A 26,699-nucleotide genomic window follows, 5' to 3' on the forward strand; every position below is an offset into this window, starting at 1 on the left:
GGAGTATGACAGCCTGTTTTCCCGCACCAGTCAGAATCAGCAGGAGAGGGCTGCACTGTGGCAAGACCTTGTCCGTAGGGTAAATGATATTGGCATGCATAACAGGACATATGAGCAGGTACGACATCACTGCAGTGATTTAATCCAAAGTGTCCGTCACCGTGCATCAGATATCCACAGGCAACAGGTCGTCACAGGAGGTGGGGTGGCCACACATCCCCCCCTCACCAGACTGGAGGGGCTACTCCTAACTGTTGTGGCTCCAGCCCCGGAACACCAACAGCAGTACACCTGCATTATGATGGAGGCTGGTTCCACACAGCAGCACGATATGGAGCGTGCAGGTAATATGCCATATGTACACTTGACTGTTCTGAACAGTGTATCATATGCAATATCAATGGCACAGTTGTGCCCACTGACATTAATCTCATCATTTCTGCAGGTCCCTCCAGGGTTACAGCAAGGCAGGCCATCCATGCTGGTGAGTGTGTTTAACATAACCTATAATAGTCCTGATAATGCTAGTAACAGTAGTGTAACTCAGTAGTGCTCTGTGTGTATACTGCGGGGTGTGCATGTGTGCATGTGTGCAGGTGTGCCTGTGCCCATGTGTGCATGTGTGCATGTGTGCATGTGTGCAGGTGTGCCTGTGTCCACGTGTGCATCTGTGCATGTGTGCCTGGGTCCACATGTGCATGTGTGCATGTGTGCTTGTGTCCACGTGTATATGTGTGCATGTGTACACGTGACCACGTGTGCATGTGTGCATGTGTCCACGTGTGCATGTGTCCACGTGTGCATGTGTGCATGTGTGCATGTGTGCATGTGTGCCTGTGTGCATGTGTCCACGTGTGCATGCCTGCATCTGTGCCTGTGTCCATGTGTGCCTGTGTCCATGTGTGCATGTGTGCATGTGTCCATGTGTGCATGTGTGTAGAAGTGCATCACTGTTAACAATGTCTGGAGACTGTAAACTGTGTTTCCTGTCCTCCTCCCACAGGTTCTGGGACTGCTCTGGTGACCTGCAGCAGGGAACCTGAATCCTGTGCCACGGCTACTGGTAATGATGATATTTGTGTAATGGTACAGGAAGGTGTGTCAGTGTCTGCCATTGGTCAGCCAATTGACAGTACACAGCTGTCAACCCCATCATTGCACACAGTCATCCTGCCAGTACATCCTTTGTCACCATTGTCCCTAGGTGATGGACAGGATACAGTGGGCATAGACCAGGGTAATGTGGTACCTGTGGCACATGCGTCCCCACACAGCAGCCATGGGCAGGGTCCTCCGATGGTACCACACAGACAGTTGGCCATGGGTTCTCGTGGGAGCATCCGTAGGCGTACTGCCTCTGGCCGACGTGCCCAAAGAGATCTGTCAACCTCAGCTATGTTTCGGACTGTCATGCAGGCACAGTCACGTATGGAAAGGTACACCAGACAGGGTCTGAGGGAGCTGAGAGCATGTTGCACACCATGACAGACAGTATGCATGACATTGCGGATGCTATCCGTAACTTCACCGATGTCATAGACAGACGTTGTGGGGACATATTACAGCAGTTCCACAATTAGATGTCCATGAGCCAGGGCAATGGTGGGCGTTTGTGGCGTCGACGTGGCCGTATGCCGGCAGCAGCAGCAGCTGGCAGTCGGCGCGGATGACAACAGGCTCGCGCATGCCCCCATAGTGCCAGCAGCAGCCCCAGCAATGCTGGGTCTGTGCTGTCATCGGAACGCCCCAGGAGACCACGTGCACGTGGCTCTGGACAGTCCCAACAGGGACTTGTGTCCAGTCAACACACTCCCGCTTCTGATGACAGTACCCAGTCTGGCTTAGTACTGGATACGGTCCGTAGCACCCCTGCCAGGCACAGGTACCGTGTCCGTGCACACAGACACTGATCTGTATGGTCTGCCAGGTGCAGTCTGTGGCTGTCCACAAACCCCTGTATATGGCAGCCATGAGGTGGAACTGTGTGCGTGCATACACATATGCAAAATGTTAACACCTAGGGTGACCACATACACGCACACACTGCACCAACACTGCCCCACCCTGTACTGCTTCCCCTCACCAACACACATACACACACATGTCAATTGGTGGTATCAGTGGCTGACTCAGGCATACCTAATCCACACCCTGTGCATATGATGACACTGTGCCACCTCCTGCAAACTCCAACATCATTGCGGGAACAGGTAAACACGTTGCTGATGCACAGGGTGACTACATAGAAGTGTATTAGTAATATCATGTTGGTAACAGTACAGTGTGCTGCTGTGACTATGTGTTTATCCCAGCATGCCTGCTGCAGTAACTGTATGAATGTCCTGAATTGTTATCTGCACCCATAGCACATACCAAAGTATAACAGCTGCACATAATTGCATGCCGGTGGTAAGGTTGTCAACAGATAGCCGCATACATAGGTAGCACAGGGGGAAAGCTAACACAAGTAGTGATATGCAATGGTGGACATGTACAGTAATGGTGTCAAGTTGTCCACAACGACTATGCCATGTGGATGTTTGCGCATGTAGATATGTGTGCAGTACCAATGTAATCCAAATCACAAATAACTATGACATAATATCAGTTCTACCATGGGCATCTGCGCTGTGTATTCCTGGGTACATGTTGATAGTGCCTACATATTTGCATTGTTACTTACTGTTATTGTTACCCCTTCTTTGTTGTACAATGCACTACTTCCAGCCCTGTTTACTGTAGCTTTGTTTGCATGCATGTTCACTTGGGGTTCCTGGAACAATGCTTACACCTGCAATGCAGAGTTACAGTGCTTCTGTAGACTTCTAGTGACATCTGCATAGCGATACGCGTATGTCAACTTTACACATGACAGAACGTCACTGTCTGTCCTGTACGCATGTACGTTGCCTGTGACACATTGCACACGCCTTACCTGGCATTTACCCACGTGTGCAGTCATATATGTCAGTGCTATGAAACAGTAGCGGTACACCCACACATACACACCTTCAGTATGTTGTTCCCCATTGGCCCTATGTGTTGGTACTCACCATGGCAATCACACTACTAGGGTAGCATGTGCAAAGGTAACCTGTGAATCGCCTCTATGGTCCAGTTGTGGTTTATGTGAGTCATGTGTCAATGTCACAGCTGCCACATGTATGCAGTCAGCCATCACCCTTGGCCAGGAACGCACAACACATGTGTGGGATGCCACCACACAGCCAATCTGGGGACTGGTCTGTCTGAACCCAGTAATGCCATACCCTGTCAGGTGGCATGTCATATATACTACATCCTGGACAAACGTCAACCCCAATCCCTGCTGCTACTATTGATAATACCCCTGAAGATGTTCCTGATAGTTTTGACCAGTTCTTTACTGAGACATTTCAGGCCCTAGCTAGCCATCTACCTCCTAGCTCCCCTGGTCCTGAAAGTAGCACCCCTAGAAACCTACTTGCGTTCAGCTGCCAACCAGTCGCCACTTCACTTCTCCATACCTTGATTGAAACAGTGAAACCCACTACACTTTCTGCTGATCAACTCCCAGCCGAGTACCTATCAAAACCAGATAATGCTATTGCTTACCCCGTCTCAAAGGTAATCAAACGAACCATGGTAGAATCTAACTTTCCCACCATCTGGAAAATGTCATATGTAATCCCACTTCACAAAGGAGGCAGCTCTACTGAATTCTCCAATTATAGGCCAATAGCTATACTCTCTCCACTTGCAAAGATTATGGAAACTTTCGTCATAGACAATTCATGCACCACCTAATCCAAAATCGCATTATGGCAGACACTCAGCATGGCTTACATCCTCATCACAGCACTACTTCAGGCCTCCTAGCCTTTACTAACACCATAAACCATACTTGCAACACTAATTATATATCCTCAGCCCTCTTTTTGGATCTTTCCAAGGCATACGATATGGTTGATCACCAACTTGTACTCCACACCCTGCAAACACTGTCTAGATACTGGAGACTTCCAATGGTTTCAATCCTACCTGCATGGTCGACAGCAGGCTGGCCTCTGGCAGAACAAACTCTCTAACCTTCTACCTAACACCCTCAGAGTACCACAAGGCTCTATACTAGGGCCCTTGCTGTTCTCCATCTTCATTAACGACCTTTATACTGTCATCCCAAAAGTCAGCTGTATCCAATATGCTGAAGACTCTACTCTGATCTGCTCAGCCACATCTCCTGTAGAGTTATGGTCAGCTACCCAGACCACCTTTAATACAATAGAAAACTGGCTTTCTGAACATCGTCTGATCCTAAATCCCAAATAAACTAAACTGCTGTTATTTCACCAACACGTAGGTCTACCGCTTTCACCGCTACCATAACATCAACTGATGGCACAATAATCTCCCCTGACCCATCTACTAAACTATTAGGTGTCATCATAGACAATAATCTCAAATGTGACCTACATGTTAACCAAATTATCAAAGCCATCAATAGAAAACTAGGGTCACTTTACAGAATTAAAGCCTTCCTAGCCCCTCCAGCTAAGGGTGCCATAGCTCGCTCACACCTTGTTTCAACCCTTCTGTATGCATCCCCTCTACTCTCGAATATGAACAAGACTGTCCTTAACAAACACTCAATTTGCTACAACCACATTGCCAGGTTTGCCACTGGGCTGCCTTTTAGGAAACATCATTGCATCAATCTAAATCAGCTTGGTTGGCTTGCAATACCCAGCCTAATACAGTATAACCAACTGATTATGGCCTATAAAATCCTCTATAATCCAGACAATACTGCACTTCAAATATTATCACCCCCTATAACAATCCTAGACCGCTTTGATCCTCTAACAAATTACTAATTCAGACTAACAAGTTTAATAACACAGCCGGTGATTCTCTCTTTGCAAACCCTGTAAGTAGATCCTGGAACTCACTTCCAGCTGATATTACCCTACTGTCCACCTTAGGTCAATTTAACACTAGACTCAAACAACATTTGTCACTTAACTTGCTATGTCAATGTATCAAGCCTGGCTAACTCGAATGTGTAAAATCTGTGAACCACTTTACTGTGTAATTTAATTTAATCCTGACTTGTGCTCAGGACTAACATTAACCTGTGGAACATGTTTGACTTGCTTACTTATGTAATCTCTGTAAATAATCTGTTTGTAATATGTAATGCTAGTATTATGTAATGCTGTATCCGCTACCCTCGTAGCTTGTCTCCACGGGCCTTCCCTGGAAATGGACATGCATCCAGTCGGACTATCCCGGTCAACAAATGTAGGATAAATAAATAAATAAATAAAATATATTACAGTGACTACAATACAAGTCAGACATTGACATGCACTGACAGCATGCTGAACACACTGGGGCATACGTGGGGACTCAGAATAGCAGCCTGCCTGGGCATCACACACCTCCGCAGCTGGCACACAGGCATATGTTCCGTCAGAACAGAGCACATGCCACACATGGCACGCACATCCCCTGTGCCACACACTCACAGCCTGTAGGGCTACACAACACACCTGCTACAGATGTGTCAGGTACCTGTCTTGTGTGCTGCACTGGGCTCCCGCTCAACAGGCTGTATCTGGTGAAGGTCACAGTGATATGCCTCAGGGGCACTATGGTCCACCACAGAACACATGCATACAGGTCAGTCAGAGGCATGGACACATATGACTCACTCATTAACCATGCCAGTATGGCTGCCTGAGACATACCTCCCTGGACTACATGACAGGGAACATAGAATGGATCTCTCAGTATGTGGCACAGGCCAGTATGAGCCTGATGTTGGTTGCCAATATACCCTCACCAGGTATTCTACCACTATATGTGGGAAGGGTGTTGTATGTCTACATTATGCTCAGTCTCCACTGTCATTCATAGGGTATCCACTGGCTGTCAACGTGTGCTTACATGCTAGGGAAGCCACAATGATGTGCAAGGGTCATCTTGCACGTGACACCCATGGCCCGATGTATAATGGCAAAGCTCCTTGGTACACACATACTGCCTTATGCTGCAGGACATGGTTTACATAGCCACCTCCGTGGGTATCACACAGGTTAGGACACTAACAGTGCTGCTACACAACAACAGCAGTGTACACCGGAAGATGCATGCACCAGACACTGCCCTCAGCATGGTGAACTGCAATGTCTGTGCAGTACCAGATTCATGATTCATGGCTCACAGGTGTTACCCATCACTGACAGGTTATGCCCCATACCATGCCTGTCGTCCCCTACACATGTAACACACACGGATAGGGGGGTGGTATCCCAAGGTACCACAGATACACACACCTCCAGGTTGTTGGCACAGCACAAACCATCAGGAACTACTCATGTGCAGCTAACAGTGTGTCGGACTGCCATCTGGTTCATAGCCTGGCACACACAACCCTCCCATACACAGGAAGACCACCTATCCTCCATAACAACACTGGCAATATGACAGTCTCAAGAACTGTGTTTATATGGCTGGACTGCATCCAGCCAAACATTGTGTGTGAGCATTACTGTAGCTACAACACACTAGTTGAAGGTTTCACAGCATGTGGTCACTGAATTGCAGTGGAATGACATGTTACCACTACCACAACAGGTGGGAACATGCAGCACCTGTACATCAACTACATGTACACTATATGGCCCAGACCAGATGTGTATCCCCTGCTGTAGGTATTTCACCATAGACACCCACACTGTATAGAGACAATACCACGTGCGGACCATGCACAGTAAGACACAGTCATATTGGTATACATTGCAAATACCATTTATCCACTTGAGGCATGTGTCAGACATGGTAACTACTGCAGGTCACAGGTATTTATGTGTATGTGTCACACACATACATCATGTGTGCAATGCCATTGCTGGTTTAGGCAATGGCATGCATTGTTATGTACAAAGACCCACACAAGGTCATACTGTGTGACACAAGCACACGTGGCAGTTGTGGGTTACCAAAACATACCTATCTGTACTCTGACAATGGTAATAGACACAGTAGCAGAGCACACTATTGGCATTACTAGCCAACTAGCCCTGTTTGGCTGTACTGATAGTGTGGTGACATCCCCTGTGTTTACTGGGGGAGTATGCAGCATCTGGTGTATTGTAGTATTTGCCAAAAGGATCTGTTCTCTCACACTTGCATTTACACACACCCTACTACCCCCACACACATGCACACTTGCTATTTGCAGGATTCATTCCCCTACCTAAGTCATGACATGTGAGAGAGACGCATTAGCAAAGCGCACTATTCGGTTTACTAGATAGTTCCTCTTCTCTGGCTGTACTTATAGGGTGCTGACAACATCAGTATTTTGAAAGGGTAATGTGCATCAGGTAGTGTGATCTCCTGATTGCCAAAACTAGCATGTTTTTCATATGGAAATGCACACACACAAACTCCCCACATCCAAACACACACACATGCCATTTACAGGTTTCAAACTCCTACCTAACTACATTACGATACTCGGGAGAGACGCATTAGCAGAGTGTGCTATTCACATTACTGGGAGGCTTCCCTTCTCCTGCTGTACTTATAGGGTGCTGACATCATCTGTGTTTAGAAAGGGGAGTGTGCATCCTGTAGTGTGTTCTCCCAGTTGCCAAAAGGGACTTTTCCCTCACACAAATTTGCACACACACTAACTCCCCTCATCCAAACACACACACTTGCCATTTGCAGGATTCAAACCACTACCTAACTATGTTATGACACTCGAGACGGATGCATTAGCAGAGCGCACTATTCGCGTTACTGGGAGGCTTCCCTTCTCCTGCTGTACTTATAGGGTGCTGACATCATCTGTGTTTAGAAAGGGAAGTATGCATCCTGTAGTGTGTTCTCCCAGTTGCCAAAAGGGCCATTTCCCTCACACAAATTTGCACACACACTAACCCCCCTCATCCAAACCCACACACTTGCCATTTGCAGGATTCATACCACTACCTAACTATGTTATGACACTCAAGACGAACGCATTAGCAGAGCGCACTATTCCCTTTACTGGGAGGCTTCCCTTCTCCTGCTGTACTTATAGGGTGCTGACATCATCTGTGTTTAGAACGGGGAGTGTGCATCCTGTAGTGTGTTCTCCCAGTTGCCAAAGGGGACCTTTCCCTCACACAAATTTGCACACACACACTAACCCCCCTCATCCAAACACACACACTTGCCATTTGCAGGATTCAAACCACTACCTAACTATGTTATGACACTCGAGACAGACGCATTAGCACAGCGCACTATTCGCATTACTGGGAGGCTTCCCTTCTCCTGCTGTACTTATAGGGTGCTGACATCATCAGTGTTTAGTAAGGGGAATGTGCATCCTGTAGTGTGTTTTCCCAGTTGCCAAAAGGGACATTTCCCTCTCACAGCCTTTCACACACACAAACCCCACTCACACACACACACTGAGCATTTGCAGGATTCGAACCCCTACCTAACTATATTATGACACTTGAGGGAGACGCATTAGCAGAGCACACTATCCGAATTACTGGGCATCTGTTCTGCACCTGTAGTATTTCTAGGGTACTGACATCTTTATTTCTACAGAGGTATGTAGATGTAGTACTACCTGTCAGGTGGGGATAGCATATATATGCATTTGCAGCCACCTACGTCAGGGTCAGATATGCACATCGCACTGGCAGGTTATGTTCTATACCATGCTTTGGGACCACAGGACCTGTAACACACAACACAACCAGTCCAGAACACCACACCCACATCCAGGACACACACTTAGCTTCCCTGGGAACAGTGCCAGGATATGCAGGTATTCACATACACCATTCCAGTTGTTAACATCAGGTACAGGCATATTGTGTGTGAGAACTACTCAGGCCTCTACCACTTTACCCTACAGCCACTACAGTTTGTGGGTCCATGTGCTATGGCAGAACCACACACCACAGCCACATGGGTGAATACATATTGCACCTGTCCATCTGCAACGTGGGTACTCACTGTTCCACACCAGAGGTAGACCACCATTGTTGATATCTGACCATACCCACCTTTCCCTGGACATCCATATCTCATCTCCACCCCCAGGCAAGGTTGTCACTGCACACAAACTGTGTTTAGCACAAGCAGACTCTACACTTGTCTAGACTGGGGTGGATGACGTCAGAGGACCCATGCTGGAGGACTATACTGGCCACTCAGCATAATCCTTGACAATTGCATCCAATGAGCATGTGTACAGTTTGCATTGGTCATGCTATCCCACATATACCCATGACTGCTCCACAGCAAGACACCTGTCAGCTGTACACCAGCCATATATGCGCCGTTCAACAGACAGAGTGACCTAATACATTGCAGAGCTGTAGCCCACAGAGGGAGGACATCTGTGGACAGTTCCGGCACGGCACTTCATTCACACATACTCATTACAACACAGTGTTGACAGTGGAATCATCCAGAGAATGCAGATAGGGCTCCCCTCAGTCTGTTATTGACGGACACCTACTGTCAGAGATCCTCAGCAACCCTCTCACAGCACACACCGACAACATGGCTGTGGCTTAGCACATTCAATCCTTGAGACCTCCACGGTGCCCCTGCTTGACAGAGGCACAGCTCACTAGCCTCACATGTTGCCTTCTGTGACCTACTTTACAGTGGCACAGTAGCCTACTATCCTGGGGATGCAGATGCCAAGCACACTCTGGCTGAGCTGTCATTCCCTGGGGCAAGAAGCCTAGTATTGACCTCTACACCCATATGTTCAATTGTCGGATGCACAATATTTGTTGTGCTGTTCTACTGTTTGCAGGTCTTTATTGCCATAGCATTCCCTGTTCCTATGACCAACTTGTGTATCTGTGGAAGATGTTTGCATATGACGGCGATCCACTATATCACTTATGTCTCTGTGGTCATTTACTGTGTGCACTGGGCTGATTGCTGTGTTGTGGTTGGTTCCTGGACTGACACGCACAAATACCAGATATGTGTGGCCAACTGCTAAACGGAGATATGGCCTAAGTGTGTGAGCATGCCCAGTTCAGCCTTTCCATGGCATGTTGTCTAACATATGCCTCATTTATCAAAGTGTGCGAGCATGCCCAGTGTGAGCTTTCCATATGTTGCACTCTGAAGTCCACCACATATTTGGGTGTGTGTGAACTTCGACAATATCACACGTTTATGATTGTGTGTTGGGTGTCATGTTGTGTACTAACTGGCCAACTGTTTCGTGTCTGCCACAACAGGGATTATACTGTGCCTGCAGGGATTGCATGGGATACTTTGCAGACAGTTCTCAACATACTTTCATAATGACCTAACACTGTAGTACCGTATAGTGTACTGGTTCGGTACTTTCACTGTGGTGGACAGTATCCTGGGCTTTAGTCCTATGACTGCTTGACATCTTCATAGTGAGCACAACAGACTGTGTAGGGGCCAGTTGTGCACATATGACCATGTTGCAATATGTTCAGATATGGACTACCTACACCAGGCTCGTCCAACATTGCTAGTGTATTCTACAACATGGGTGGACATTGGCAAACACTAGCGATGTTCCCTAGGCCATTTCTGATGCTAGTCACAGGGTGTGTTTGTCCTTCAACACACATTGTAACTGGAGTTTGCCATTACATATGTCATGGTTAGTATACTGTGCCTCCGTCTACCTCTGACATAACAGTGATACCCAGGGTAGCCTACCATCTCCCATACACTCATTAGGATGCCTCTTGAGGGGTGTCGATATGTGGCTCTCTGGCTGGCCTGTACCAGGAGTTTACTGAAGTGTGGGGGTGCCTTCTGTGTTATGGATCATTCTGTACAGCTTGTCCTATGTATGTCAGTGCTGGGGTTCAGGTCTCTCATGTGCATAGCTCACTGCCATTCAGATTGTACAAGGTGCAACATGTTCATTCATTCCAGGTTGGACATGGCTTCATACATCAGGCACAGCTTTCCTGTAGCTGGGAAGGATGGCGGTGTGTGGGGCTGCAGTTTGTTTACTCAGGCAACACATGGCATCTGTTCATGCTCTTTGCTACCCCTGGTGGGGTACTGTTGTGGACTTTACAGTTGATGGAGGTGTCTGCTGCGGTATATCCCACAGGGGCTATTGTAGTCAGTTGTGATGCTAATGGAGGATGGCTGCAGAGCCACAGTGAGTTCCCCTTATCTACATCTGCCAACCTTCATGTTTGGGTGGGTATATGGTACATGTTACTGCAAACACTACAGCCACATGTTTGTCCAGTGCAGGATATTTATCACCTTTTGTACCCAGGTCTCACATTACATGTTAGGTACCTCATGGGTTAACACCTGTGTGGTAATTTGTGGGCACTTACTGTATATCCACGGTGGTTGTCTATACACAGTTCTGCAATTAGCTTGCTGACATGGCTATGGCTACAGTTGACTGTTTGTAGGTGGCCCTTTTGTGGGTTGCTTGTGTCAGCTGGGGGTTGGATATGGTGGGCTGTTTGTACTCCTCTGCATACATGCTCAGTCACAGTCCTTCCATGTTGGCCTATACCTATGGGACATGTATACAGAACGGGGGTGGGGGGGCAAGACCAGGCCTTGTGGGATGCCACTCATATCCGCTTTGTAGTCTGACATGCATGCGGCATGTCTGACCATGTCAGTTCTGTCCTTGGTCTGCTTTGCAACCCCTCTACTGACATAGGGGTATATATTTAAGCTGGTGAACATATCCATACTGAACACGTACGGTATTGTCTAGAAGCATGTGCACGGTCCAGCTACACTGTGTGGACCACATAGCCCTCATCAATGACCTTAATGACTGCTTCAAATGGGTCAGACATGTTTAGGGGCGGTTCTGCAGTTACAACAGCCACAGTGTGTAGGGTCCAGTATCAGTAGGTCCACAATAGCCTTCTGTCTGCGGTACATACTGATCCTTTCCATAGCTGTGCAGAACAAGCTTGTCAGGATCCTGGGGTGGTAGTTTGGAGTATCCATTCAGGCAACACCTTTGTTGTGATGGACCACTGTTGTTGTACACTGCTCTTTGGGTACATATCCTGTGGTAAGGCTGACATTGGGCAGTAGTGTGATTTGGCATTCCATTATTCTTGGGGTCCATGTTGGCCTCAGCACAGGACACCATCACATACCTTTGCTGCTGTGTGTTCTGCTTTGCAGATGATGGCTGTTATCTCAGCATCTGCAATGTCAGGGGACCATCTGCTGGGATAGGTATTTTGCACTCGGGGGGGGGGGGTGTTTGCACTGCACCTGACAGGTTGTATGTTAGCAATATGTGTGTGTGTTTGGTATGTTGTTTGTAATATCTGTGTGATTCGGAGCATATCTGTGGATGCCCAACATGGTTCCTACCATCAGTTGGGGAAGCCTTGTGATTATTCTTAGTGTCCTGTACGTTTTGTATCTTCATAGGTTCATGGGTTCATAGTAGGCTAGACACCCTAGGCCATTAGTAAGCCTAGCTAGAGTGTGTGTGTCTTTCGCCACCGCTTGCTATGTTCAATTATGGCCATTTATGAGGTTCTTCACTGTGCCTCTGTCTGGTCGTGACACAGTGGGGACCCCCAGTATACATGTACGGTCATCCATCCACTTGGCAATATTCCTGTTGAGGGGTGTCAGTGAGGGGCTCTGCCTACCATGGATTGGGATCCTGTTTCTGGGTGTGGGGAGCCTATGGGTTATGTATCTGTCCCTCCTTATTTCATTATGTGTTGAGGTTGACATCTGTGACTCTCACGGCTCCAATGGCTTTGATTTCCTGTGGTGTAGCATGTCCATTACTCCTGTGTTGGACATGGCCTTGTACAACAGACATACAATGCCTCTGTGTAGGCAGTGTGTGACTGCAGTCAGCTGGGGTGTCTACAGCCAGGCAGCATATGACATATATTTCACACCCTTTATCCTGTTGGTGGGGTAACTATGAGGTCTTCCGAACCGCTGCAGGTGTCACGTACGGTACATCCCATATGAGTCATTGTACTAGATTATGGGTCTGATAAGGGAACAGTACAGCGGCACAGTGACCTCTGTTGATGTTGATGTGAATCCTTTCATGATACGGTGTCCAGTATCAACAGTCTTCATAGCCACATTGGCATTGTGGCTGTCACATGACAGATTAATGTCGACCTGTGTCCCTAGGTACCTGATTACTCCTTGCATACATAATGGTTTGACACCTATGTGGTACTTTGTGTGTACCTTGTCTGGTATTTGGTGGGACATTCATACTGTCCAGTGTCTTCGGATGTCTGGGTGGAGTTCTTGTGTGTGAGAGTGTGGTCTGTCGCATGCTACAGACTGTACAGCAGTTTTGACTACAGTTATGTGCACATGGGTGGTGTCCGCTGCTTTGTGCATTGTCAGTTACCTGGCAATATGGGTGTCTGTGCTGCATATGGATACTAGCCCTCCTTTGATGTTTTGGTGCAGGTGTTGGGGCCATAACACATGATATGTGGTATAACCTAGTAGTGCTGGTGTGCTATCACTAGGCTTGCAGCAGGCTTCTGTCACTGGACAGACATCAATGTTCTCCATAATGGGAAGTGCCTCAGGGGCATGCATATTGCAGTTTACACATCTGGCATTGGTCAGCATTACCCTTATGTTTCCTACCACTTATGTTTTCTAGGGTGGTGGGTAGTCTTTTTGGCCTTGCCTACATACGGCTCTATGGAGGCAGCAAAGGCCTTATCCAGTATCCAGACGCACACGGGTAACAGCTGACAGCCATCCCTGTAACAGCAGCATGGCTTGTCATGCTTGACATCTCAAGCAGACACACATTAGACCCTCTTGGACTGACAGTTGTAACTGTGCCAGCTGTTAAACATGAGCATTCTGTGCTTGTACTGTGGCATCATTCTTGGTGAGGGTTGGATGCTGCACACAGCCAGTGTCATCCCGCCCTGGGGTACATACTCGGAGGGACCATCCATGTCTCTTTTGATGTTGACCAGGGAGGTACATCTCAGGTAATTCACACCAGCATGGACATTGAGTGCATCATATTTCTGCTTGCTTTGGGGTGACCTGCGTTCTTGTGTTATGTGGCATTTTGTGGCAGCCTACAAGCAGCTTACTCTACCCTTTTCCTTGCTCAGTCTGGTGAGTGGGACAGCTGTGTGTCTGCCTATACAGACACCTATTACGACTGTATCAGGCATGTTGTTTCTCCTTCTGGCCTGTGACTGTTTGGCACACCAGCTTTGCGTACTATTCGTTGCATGTGCTATGTTTTAAGGTTGTGGTTGCTTGTGATCTACTTTGGAGGCTTCTGTTGGTGTGGTGTGTTTGTAATTAAGGCCTCCGGGAATATTTGTCTGTGTTTATGTGTTTGGTTTACAGTTGTGGTAGGTCTATGTGGGACTGGGTTTGTGGTGTATGTGGTTACCTTCTCCTCCTGACTAGTGTTGACAGTACTGAGTTGTTGGAGCTCAACCTCTGGTTTGGATACATGGATGCATCTATCACATATGTTTGTATTTATTGGGGGGTGTTGTGGTTGTCTGTGTACTTGGTACTGGCGTCACATTGCCTCTGGATTCACATATTATACTTGTTGTGGCTGGACTTAGTGGATTGTATGTGTGGACATATGTTGTTGCCATACTACTGGTCAGTGATTACTTCCCTTTTTATGTTTGCTCTATCATGTGGTAACTTCCTCATTCTCTTGCATGGTTTGGTAATGGCTGGAGGCCAGCATGCCAGATGCCTGCGTGTATGGCATTGTGTGTTGTTGTTATTTGTGACTGCATACTCCAAGCATTCCTGGCTGTGTTCATGGAATGCCTGTATAACATGTTCTGTGGTGTGTCCCATATTCTGCACTTGCACAGGGCCTTTTGTGGATTCAACGTCGGTTTTGAGGGCTGCAACCTATACTTTACACATGTTTTTCACTGTGGTATTCTGGCCAGGGACTGGGGTCAGGGTGTGTATATCCAGTGTGATTACTCTATGGTCTGGTCTTACCAGTGAGGGGTACACTTCTCATCTTGCCATCCAGTACACATGTTGCTGATTATCACATCCAGTATGCTTACCCCTCTTGTGGGAGTAGTAAATTGTTCCTGGGCATTTTGGTTTATGGAATCTGGGTAATTTTCTCCTACTGTGTTGGTGCTAGTACAATGCTACCAGTGTATGTCTGGGTATTTTCAGTCAAGCAATATAATGTGGTTTGGGGGGCTTGATATATTCATGTATTCCGACATAGGCCAGGTGCTGTTCCTGGTATTAGGACAGTAGTCTGCAGCAGGCTATATACTGCGAGGCAGTTTTAGCCATTGGTATTTGACCATGGCTATTCCATGCTGCTTCTTGTTGTGGTACCAACATGGGGGTGTGGTTATCCTTGCCATTTCTTGCTAGTCACCCTCCTTTTGTAGCTTGTTCCATGTTTTGCGCTGTACAGCACAGTATGAGGTGTGACCTGGTAGTGTTAGGGTGCTGATGTGAGCCTTGCCCAGTTCTCTATTACAGGACTGGTATCTACATTCTCCTTACTGTGTGCGTTTACACTGCACACATCTTGCTGTTTATACATCTGTCATTGGGTAGTATTACATCTAGGTTCCTATCCCTTGTAGAACCTATGAAGGTGGATTTGTGTTTTGAGACTTACCTATTCAGGGCATGCTGTGGGTTCTGACAGCCTTTGCCGGTATCCATGGGGCATGGCATGATAGGTGCATGCCACCCCTAGCAGGTGGTGCATCATGTCAAGCTCCGCATATTTTCCAGCCTGAAACACATTGGCTCCCCTTTGACTGACTGCATTACTTCAGCCAATTATTGTACTTGATCTTCTTGTCTTCATAGTGTGGCATCATGCTTGGTGAGGGTGAGATGTTAGGCAGGGTCTTCATGTTTGCATATACTAGATGGTGTTACATTGTTTAACACATGGCAGTCATGCCTCAGGTGGTGCTGCAGGGCTGCCTCTGTCGGATGCACATACTACACTCCCTGTACATGTTTGAGAGCAGGTTGTGTCATGTTAGGCATCCCTATTACTATATGAATGAGTCAGAGAGGTGTATCATTCCCAGGGTTCCTACTGAGCCAGTGTATGTGCTATACGTTGCCTCTTTGCCAAGGCCAGGGCATACTGGGCACGCCTCCTTCTGCCTACTGGGGCAGGCTCAGGTTGTTCCTCCTCCAAGTCACTCTCTGCCTGTGATGGCCTTGGCAATGGTGGGGGGCTGTTTGGCCCGGCCCTATGCTGGTCCTGCTGCAGCTGTTTTCGCAAGATCATATTATGTAGCATAGCACATACCATGACAATTTGGGTACATGTAGTTGGTGTGTACTGCAAGGCTCCACCAGATGTGTCCAGACACCGGAACCGTGACTTGAGCAGCCCAAACACATGCTCTATTACATTACGTGTTTGTGCGTGTGCCTCATTATGGCGTTCCTGTTCAGGTGTGTGTGCGTTTCTGATGGGTGTCATCAGCCACGGCTCCAGTGCATAACCTGCATCCCCTACTAGGTGTCCGTGTGGGATATCCCCATTGGCAAATGTCTGGTACAGCTGCATCAAATGCCAGATGTGGGAATCGTGATAACTCCCAGGGCAGCCAGCACACACATTCATTATTATGCCCTGGGCATCACACACGACCTGGCAGTTGATGGAGGGGAAGCCCTTGTGGTTAATGTAGGCCCTACCCCGCTCACCGGCTGATGCTTTGATGCGTATGTGCGTGCAGTCTATTGCACCCAGTACCTCAGGGTATTCCGCTATTTGCTGGAAGAGACGCATATTGCTGGCCAATACCTCACGGGCATTGGGGAAATATACATGATCACCGACGTGTCCTGACATGGCATCCAGGAACTGGTGCAGTACCCTGGAGGCTGATGCCTGTGATATCCCCATCATATCGCCAGTTGGCCTCTGGAAGGTACCTGTTGCTAGTATTCTTAGGCCAACACATACCTTGGTTTCCACTGGGATGGGTTCCCCTCTGTTGGTTCTGTGTGTGAGGCGTGGCCTGCACAGCTCAACAATTTGCTGCAGGAGCTCTCTGTCCACTCTATAGCGCTCTACTATCTCCAGCTCATGTAACCCGTGGTAGGTGACCCTGGGCCTGTACACTCTTCTCCTTCTCCTCACTGTGGGTTGTCTGGCACCATCTGCATTGTCACCACCCTCAGCAAGTTGCCTATGTCTCATTATGACAGCTATGGCAGCCCCTAACATTTCTGCTCTGAGTTCAGCTTTTTCAGTTTTCACTTCTATTAGCTTACTCCTGTCTTGCAGTGTCTCTTAAGGGAAGCATCCTGCACTACTGTTTGCAGAGTTTTAAGTGCTGGGCTGGGCTACTATTCTGCCTGTGTAATTGCCTGCTTCTAATTGTTTTCACCTGCTAGCTTCAGCAGTTATCCCTGCTAGCTTCCTATTAATTCTGTTGCTTCCTTTTTCCTCTCTTTTTCCTCAGGGGGGGGAGCAACGTGCATACTATCTGAAACACGCTCACAGTGGCTTACACGCGCGCACACGTGCTTACACAGTTCAGAATCTACTTATTCGGGTTAAATCGCGTGTACACCCGCATAAACACTCTTACACGTCTGCCAACAGCCTCCAACATACTCAGCCCGCCCTACACGCGCGCACACCCGCGCAAACAGTGTTAAACATCTCCCAACACGCTCCCACATGCTCAGACTGCCTTACACGCATGCACACTGTCCTACTCGCGCTTCATGGCGCGCACATCGCAAGCATGCCCAGCAAGAAACTTTGGTGTAAGTAACAGTGTACACCTTCCATTTCTTGACTTTCCATGACTTATCTAGTGGCACACCTCTTTCCATGATCTGTGCCTGTCATCTGTCATGTTACACTGGCCTCCAATGAACTGCATTTCTTTCTACCATTCCCCCCTGTGATGTCACCTATCTCCTACTCTATTCCTCCCCCTTATGTATCTCTTACACTACTCAGACTGTGCTCATTTGCTATGTGACTGTGAGATTCAGTATCCGAACCCTCATTTACATGAGATTGCCTACTAATGCTTAGTTACATGTCTTAGACTCAGCTTCCCCCCTTAGCAACCACTACACGGTGGCCATGTTGGTCTTGGTCTGCTGGTCCCTGCATTGTCATTCCATGTATTGCATGAAACCCACATTTGTGGGTTTATAACCTTCTTTTTTATGTTAAAATTATAATTTTTATCATTTTGGCATCGGGTTGTATTGCCAATGGCCACATATTTGGCCATTGGCATGCTGCCTGAGTCATATGCAACCTTTTTTTGGAGCTGACATGGCTCCGATGAATTGCAGAAATGTACTCAGTTGTCAACTGAGTACATTTCTGCAGCTAAAACGTCTCCTACACGGACTGGTTTCTGCTTCGTGGATTGCTAATATACCTCATTTGCATACCTTTCAGATGCAAGTGAGGTATTTAGCATGTCCACGCCCAGTCCGTGTAAGAGACGTTTTAGCTGGTCTCTTACACGGAGCTTAGGGCTGTTCCTGGATCGCGAGGCTTGCATGGAGTGTTGCACATCTCTTACACTCCGTGCAAGCCTTCGTGAATCCTGCCCCATGTCATCAAATGTTTAATAGTAAATTTCTATGTCAATATTATTTATGCAGTTAGAAAGAAATTGATCTCAGGTGTACCAGACTGAATATGTTTTATTATACTATCTTGTCATGACTGAGCAATGTCTTTAGACCAGCTTATTTTTCCAATTTAAGGAAACAAACAATAGAAATGTTTGTGTTTCTCCTCTATTTCTTCCTTTGTTGGTGTATTATTTGTCCAGTTATTGCTAATCCATTTCTCTTCTGTTTTCAAATGCAATAATTTTGCCTTTAGATATGTCTATATGCAGCAGTGAACAATTAATTCCGAAATTTTGTCTGATGTGTAGCAGTTTTGAACACTCCTCTCTCCTTTCTTATATCTGACGACTGTTCATTCTAGCTTTTCCAACATACCTGAAACATTTTCCAATCCTTTGCCTTTCTACCTTTGTCTTCTAGAGGTACTGTTGCCTGCTGGATGACCTCCTAGTCTTTGTGTCATTTCCTCTGTTCTTTTATTGTACAGGAAACGCAATAAAATTTGTATTTAATCCAGAGGAGGATGACTGTATCAATTGTATGAGACATAATTTGAGATGTACAAGGGTGATTTTATAGAGAAAAGATAGAAGAACTTGGATACTCTCCATAATTAAATTTTTGGAAAAAAGAGAATGTATGTTTCTCTGTCATAACATTACAAAGTAATCAGAACAACTTTATTCAGCATGGTAATTGGCACTGAAAAGTATTTGGAAATGACATGGACAAAATATATAAAATTATATTTTATAGGACAGATTACTCGTCACTGAAAAAGCTATTTTTTTATATGACAGATTTCCTGACACTGAAAAAGCTAATTTTAGCATTATAGGTTCACAGGTTCATAGTTGTGTCCTACGCTAATGACCACAAGCCTAGCCATGCATTCCAGATCTCTGACAAATTCTGATACCTTTATTAAGTGTAAGCAGGGGCTTATATTTACAAATAGGGACCTGGGAGATGAACCATTTATAAGCTGCCTGTGTCAGTTAGAGATATAGATGCCAAACCAGAGAGCTGGATTTTTTGTTCTGCATCCAGTTGTCCAAGTTACACTTGAATTGGGTTAGGGAGAAACTCTGCTTCATATGAGTCTGTTCCAGAGAAGGGGTAGTGTCTAGGATACATATCTGTTTCTTATATTACAAGCAAGATTTAAGTTTTAGAACAGGTAATTCTGGTGTGATTTTGTTTTGTAGATATGTAGGAGGTCCATCTGGGTGGGGTGTAACATTGCCTTGTAGGCCAGGCATAGATCTCCCCTCAACAGCCTGTAGGAGACAGAATACAGGGATAGGGACTTGAGGTGGTTTGCATAGGACACATTACTTACTCCCTGTATTTTGTTATAGTGAGGAACCTCTGTGGACATTCCAGTTGTTGAATGTGCCAGGTTAGGTACATACCAAAGGAGACATTGCACTCAATTATAGGTCTGATGAATGCTGAATACAGTGGAACAGTGGCCTCCTTGGACCTAGATGCCATACCTTTGTTTATATGTTGCCCAGAATAGAATGATTTCCTTATAACTGTAGACACATGATGATCAAAGGCTAGATTACTGTCAATGTGTGCCCCCAAATCCCTGACTACTGGGTGAACTGTTAGGAGTGTGCTGTCAATATGATATTTATCAGGGGCGGATGACTTCCCCGAGGATACTATTATGCATTTCTTGTTATTTAGTTTTAGTCCATGGCTCTGACAAAAATTATTTATCTATGTCAGCCCGTCTTTAGTGGGAGATTCTATGACTGCTCTTAATTTGCAGTCATCTTCAAATATAATTAGCCAGAGTCCATTGACATCAGCCTTGATTTCAGAGAATTAAATGCCAAAAAGGTGCAATCCCAGGGCCATTCCCTGAGGGACCCCTCTTATGACTCTTCTCTTTGTAAAGGTGGACTCCCAGTCGTAACTTCCTTGGTCTTGTCTGTGAGCCAGTTGGCTGTCCAGCAGGTGATATAAGGGTCTATACCTAACCTCTTGAGTTTCTCAATAATGACTGAGTGGTGTATTGTGTCAAATGCCTGGCCAGGTCAAGGTAGGGAGTGTGAACCATTTTGGACTTGTCCATTGCTTTTGTGTCCTTCTCAAAGAAGTCCACCACGTTGAGTCGGCATCACCTGTCCCTGATGAAACCAGACTGGGTTGGACCATTGCCTGGAGGTTTCCCATGTCATTACCATGATAATTCTTTCCATGGCTTTGCATATGAGACTAGTGGTACTTATGAATCTGTAGTTTTCTGGGTCTGTAGATGGCCCACCATTGTGCAGAGAGATGACTGCTGCTTTTTTTTATCCATGAGGCATGAGACCTGTTTTGAGGCTACAGTTAAACAGCAATTCCAGAGGGCTTGATAGGTTATGTTCCATGATATTTAGAAGGCATCCTGTCATATTGTTTGGGTCCATTCATTCAGTGCTGTTGGCCTCAGAGACATCATTAAGGACTTGTCCTCTAGTGATAGTAGGGAAAGTCATATTTGATGGTATTTCCTGAGGAGAGGTTGAGGGGAAAAAGGGTTAAAGATAGGGCTGAATTTGTTGGCCAGTTGGTTTGCTATATATTCTGGCTCAGTATCAGTGGCTCCATTAAGAAATGAGTTTTGCACACAGTTGTGTATTGCCTTTGAGGTTCCAGACATAGCTAAAGAATGCCTTCTGATTGCCCTTGGCCTGGAATGCCAAATTGCTTCACATTTGGCTTTGGTAGACTTTATTTGTCCCCTGAGTTGTTGCTTAGTTTGATGAGAGAGCTATTATCCTGGTGGGTGCTGCATTTAATTTTTGCCATGATTTTCTTTCTTCTGTTATACAGCCTATTGATGTTGTGATTTCTTCCTGGTGAGTACAGCTACTTCTATGCAGCTATTAACATGCTCGTATAGGGTTTTCTGTGAACAGTTCCACATAGGCAGTAGTGTTTTCAGGGTTTATAGCAGCTTGGAATTTTACCAGGTTATCACTTAATAATAGGAAGTTAGCCTTAGAGTAGTCTCTGAACATTCCGGGGTTAGCTGGGGTTCCATTTTTTTTTTTTTTTTTTTTTTTTTTTTTTTTTTTACTTCAACGGAAACCACTTTGTTGACTTGACCTTACCAGAGATGACATTACAGTATGTGTATATTGGGGGGGGGGGGGTGCCGTACTCTCCCATATAAGGGAGGACCAGATCCAGTATGGTTGCACCCATGGTTGGTGTATTAACAATTTAATGTAGGGAGTTTGTGTTTACAAAATCCAGGAGTCTCTGTGCCTGTACAGTTGGTGTCATATATGATCCCCAATTAATAGTGGGGAAATTAAAGTCACCCGTGAGTATGGTATTGGGTTGGATGGTGAGTGCTTCCAATAAGTTTAAATATTTGTTATGGGTTTTCTGTTACATAGAGGGAGGGCTATAGCTTGCAAGGCAGTAGTATGAGATTTTGCCTATGATGGTTATATAAAATACCAAAAATAAGACAAATGGAATTCATACATATGTTAATACTTGTAAATAATGGAAATTCCTTGTAAATTTTAACTACCCTTCTGTTTATGAAATTCAATTTATTTAATTATATGTGCATATAATTGTAGTGGCTAACATACTGACAAAATAAAAGAGATTGTTTACAAGTGATTCTGTTTTTATTGCTGAGCTGTATTGCCTCTTTCTGTAGTTAGGCTGTTTACATAAACTGATTTTGTTCTCCTACCCTTTCTTTATCTGTTGCATTCCCAAACACACTTTGCTGCTTTGACCTCATGCCACAGTTCTTTATTTACCACTGTGTGGCATTTTAAGGGATTATTTCACCTTATTATCAGAGCACAGAACAGAAGAGATAGTAGTGCAGCCACTGTCTCTCCGCTGTCATCACCTGACAGCCTAGAAAGTACAGCCCTCCTAAAAGCATATACCTGTTCCTGGTTGAACTCTTCCTTTCTTCTCTGCATGCCTTCAGTATTGGTCTCATAATGGTTGTACAGAGAAGAGGAAAAGAATGACACTTGCAGGCATGTTGCAGTATGTGTCTTCATTTCCATCCATGGCAGTGACATACAAGGAACGATCATATTTGTAACACAGTCTGCTGAAACGTACTGCACATAAAACAAGCACAAAGCCTTATGCAGGCTATCACACAGAGTCATCTCATTTTCCAGAACAGTGTAGAGTTCATATGTACATTGGTATAAAAGAATTAGCACTAATAAACATGGAATCAAAGAAAAGTGCAATGCATAACATAGCTATCATGGGGAAGAGGTCTCGGATAACAGTTATGCAACATCTGAATGCATATATTTATTTTACGTTTGTTAAGCAGGTCTAGTGGTCCATAAACTAATTTCAGTCATGACTTGAGCCAAAAATGAAAAGACAACAATTACCCTACAGAAGGGGTTAGTACCTTAATATATTAATTCCTACAGCATCCCCTTCGTACACTCCCATTTAATATCTCCTTGGGTCTAGGACTATTCACTGAAAGCACATTTCACTGAAACACATTTGACTGTCCACAATTCACTGAAAACACAATTCACTGAAACACATATCACTGAAAGTTTTATATGGCCTTTTCCCCACTGTAGTGTGACCGTGGAATTAGAATATATAGTAAGGGTGTGTGTGTGGGTTACCTGCCCCACGTTGGGGGGTGTGGGGGTGTAGCCCCCCACCTATTTTAAATATTTTGAACTATACACATGGATAATTGCAATTTCAATAAATTACTCTTTTCTAAACTTAATATATATCCAAACCGTGTGGGAGCAATGCCCCCCACACCCTCTAATGTGGGAGGTGGTGCCCCCACACCCCCCCTTACTATATATTCTAACTCCAGGGTTGCATTACAGTGGGGAAAAGGCCATATATAACTTTCAGTGAAATGTGTTTCAGTGATTTGTGTTTTCAGTGAATTGTGCTTTCAGTGATTTGTGCACAGTAATTTGACTTTCAGTGAAATGTGTTTCAGTGAATAGTCCTAGACCCATCTCCTTATACTGTCCTGACATTTTCTGAGTCTCGTTTCCTTAGCTAAGCGATTTACCAATAATAATAATAATAAGTAGCAGAGGAACGTGAAAGACTAAGTAACAAAAGGGCACTAAGATCTAGTGAAGATATTAATAACTGTCACTTTTTGTGCATACTTTCATAACTGAGAGAGCTGCATGCTATTGAGAGGAGTTAAACGTCATTGTGGAAGACAATAAAATACATTACCACTGTCCCTGTATAATAATGGAATGGAATGAGGTGCGAATGTTATTTGAGGTGTGATATTCCACAGTTCAGAGGTGTTAAATATTTATAACATATATTATAATGTTATATTATTATTATAATATAACATATTATATAATAGGTCTGGCCATTGGTTTATAGAATGAAGGAACTGTTAACAAGCTGTTTCCTGTGGTCCAGAGGTGCAAGGTTTGATTCCGTAAGCCTCCATTGCCTAACTGCATTACACTGAGCAAGTCACTCAACCAGACACCATTCCTTGGCTGAACGTGACAAAAGGACAATGGAGGTCAGTGCTTTACCCTGGAAAACAAATGCAAATACAATAAATGATAAAAATAAAAAATAAATAAATAAATAAAAAAGCAACCTGCTATTCTATGCAACAGACAGATTACCTGCATCTACAGCAAGCTTTATAGATGATGAAGCTGAGGGTTGAGTAAGTACAAACCATACATAATATAGAGGATTATGAGAGAGCCAGTAACTGTAACTGTTTTGTAGTGCATGGAGCATGGTGATTATGTTCAGATATTCAGACAAAGACAAATCAATTAAGCACTAGAGTAGTGCAAAACCTGACCTTAACGAATGTTAAGCAACCCCTGCTTAAGTTGTTAAGGTCTGGTCTAGCACTAGGCATTAAAATCTGCCAGTACTGACCAGTAAATGACAGCATCAGAATAAATGATTTGGTTCTGAATAATATCCATACTAATAAGGTGACTGCTGTCCATAGTAATAAGGTGTCCCCTCCTCTTCCAAACTTAGAAAGTCACTAGAATAACAGGATGTGTGTTCACCTGTATTTTGTTTGAGGATGCAAATTCTCAAACTGAAATGTATGTCAGAATTCAGTGACTTCAATCCAATGTGAGAGGTCTGAAAACCATGGACTTTATAAGGAGCAGAGCAAACAAATAAGGCACAAATCTGAACGTACTGTGAAAATCTAGACAGTTTAGAGGCATGGCAAGGTGAATATAAACATAAGGGACTGTGCTACACTGCCCTTCTGACAGTGCTCATTAAGTGCTTTACTGCTTTGAAAACCAGCATAACTCCTTGTTTTTCATTTTTTTACTGTAACTAGTAGTACATGTAACAGATAGCAAAGTTCAAGAGGTGAATGTTGGCGTCCATGTTGAAACACATAATAAAGGGTTTCAATCTGCTGACCCACTCATAATTCTTTGTAGAGCATGGAGATTTGTCTTCTCCATGTACTACAAGTTAATCAAAACTAAGATAAAAAGTGATATTATTCCATCTTTAAAAGCCAGTAAAGCTGTAGGGGAGTGGTGGGCATCCATATGTATTTACTGTCTGTGCTTTGTGTACTTTGAAAACAACAGGCAGAAACAGGAGTTGAAACAAAGCTGTTTCATGTCCTGCTGCTGCTGTTTCCTGGTCGTCTCTGTCTGCATTAGTGCAGACCTGACTTTAACAGCACTCTTCTAAGTGTTGTTAAGGCTAGGACTCGTGCTATAGCAACCCTGAACCAGGATATCATTTTCCTGGGGGGGGGTTTTGAGCATAATCAGGGCACTCCATGCACTACAAGTTTTTTAAATAGAGCACATATTTTAAATAACTTCCGAAAAAAAATTAGTAATTTACTCTAAAAAAAACTCAGATATATTTCCAAGATGACATATTGCATCATGAGGGACTCTTTCGGTTAATTTGGAGGCAAAGTTCTACAATTCTTGTATAGTAATACAATTTATGTATAACTTAGATGGATTACTTTGCAGTATAATTAGATGCATGCAGTTTAGTGCTTAACACAATGGAAAAAATTATGTATTTATGCAGGCAGGCAGTGCGTGCTCGGTTATGAGACTACAAAAATAAAAAATAATCTGGTAGTAAATCCAGTGAAAATAGGTAAAGCACAATCAATAAAGAATAAAATCCACTGGAACCATGAAAGCAAAGAACTGGCGTAAAAAACACTTTATTTCATAAAATAAAGTGTTGTTTTTTACGCCAGTTCTTTGCTTTTGTGGCTCCAGTGGATTTTATTCTTAATTCATTATGAGATACCACTGCCTGTACAATGCAAGTCCTGAAGCTGCTGGTAGTAATACTGAGAAAACATCCAGGTTGCTTGAAGAGAAGCTAATACTGGCATGAGTCATGAGTGACAAGGATGTGTTGCCATCCTGCTATCATGCAGATTTTAAACATCAGCAGGAAGAAGCCACCAAAGCTCTGTTATACACTACAAGAACATTAATGTAAAGAATTATTTCTGATTACTTGCAAGTGTGCTGCATCTTAGTGTTAGAATGTGGCATAACTATTTCAGAGATGCTGTATACTGCCGAGTCACATGCATCCCGGTAGTTTGTACACATGTTAGAAGCAGAAAAGTGTACAACTAGTGTCATGCTTGGGAACAATCAAATAAATAAATCATAGGAGAATACAACTTAGAAATGGCAAGGTAAACAAATGTCCACATCCAGAATATGGAAAATCAACAAGAATATGCAGCACAAAGGGATGTGCTTTAAGGGATTTTAGTTGGATCTGGCTTGGTATTGTATCCGAAAGACCAAAAACTCATGTCAATAGATCCTCCTTGACAGTCTTCTCTTCCTCTGTGGTACATTATTGCAATCATTTTGGTTAGTGTTGCTTTCTGATCCTTTATTTCATACCAAGGAGTTTTAGTCATTTTTTATTTCCAATGTTTCAACTTTGGGGTTTCAGCAAATAATAATAATAAGCATTTTAAGAGAAATCTCTTGGATCAAATATCATACTATTCATATTTAAACGGTAAACAT

General features: G+C 44.7%; 1 protein-coding gene across 1 annotated transcript in view; it reads left to right on the plus strand.

Annotated features, from left to right (window-relative positions):
• Positions 1-26,699, plus strand: part of LOC122801175 (calsyntenin-2-like) — a 2,452,991-nt gene that overhangs the window by 1,699,203 nt on the left and 727,089 nt on the right. The gene's annotated exons all lie outside the window — the stretch shown is intronic.

This window comes from Protopterus annectens, chromosome 4.part1 (assembly GCF_019279795.1).
Source record: "Protopterus annectens isolate FY-2018-M chromosome 4.part1, PAN1.0, whole genome shotgun sequence".
In the NCBI taxonomy this organism is placed as follows: Eukaryota; Metazoa; Chordata; order Ceratodontiformes; family Protopteridae; genus Protopterus; species Protopterus annectens.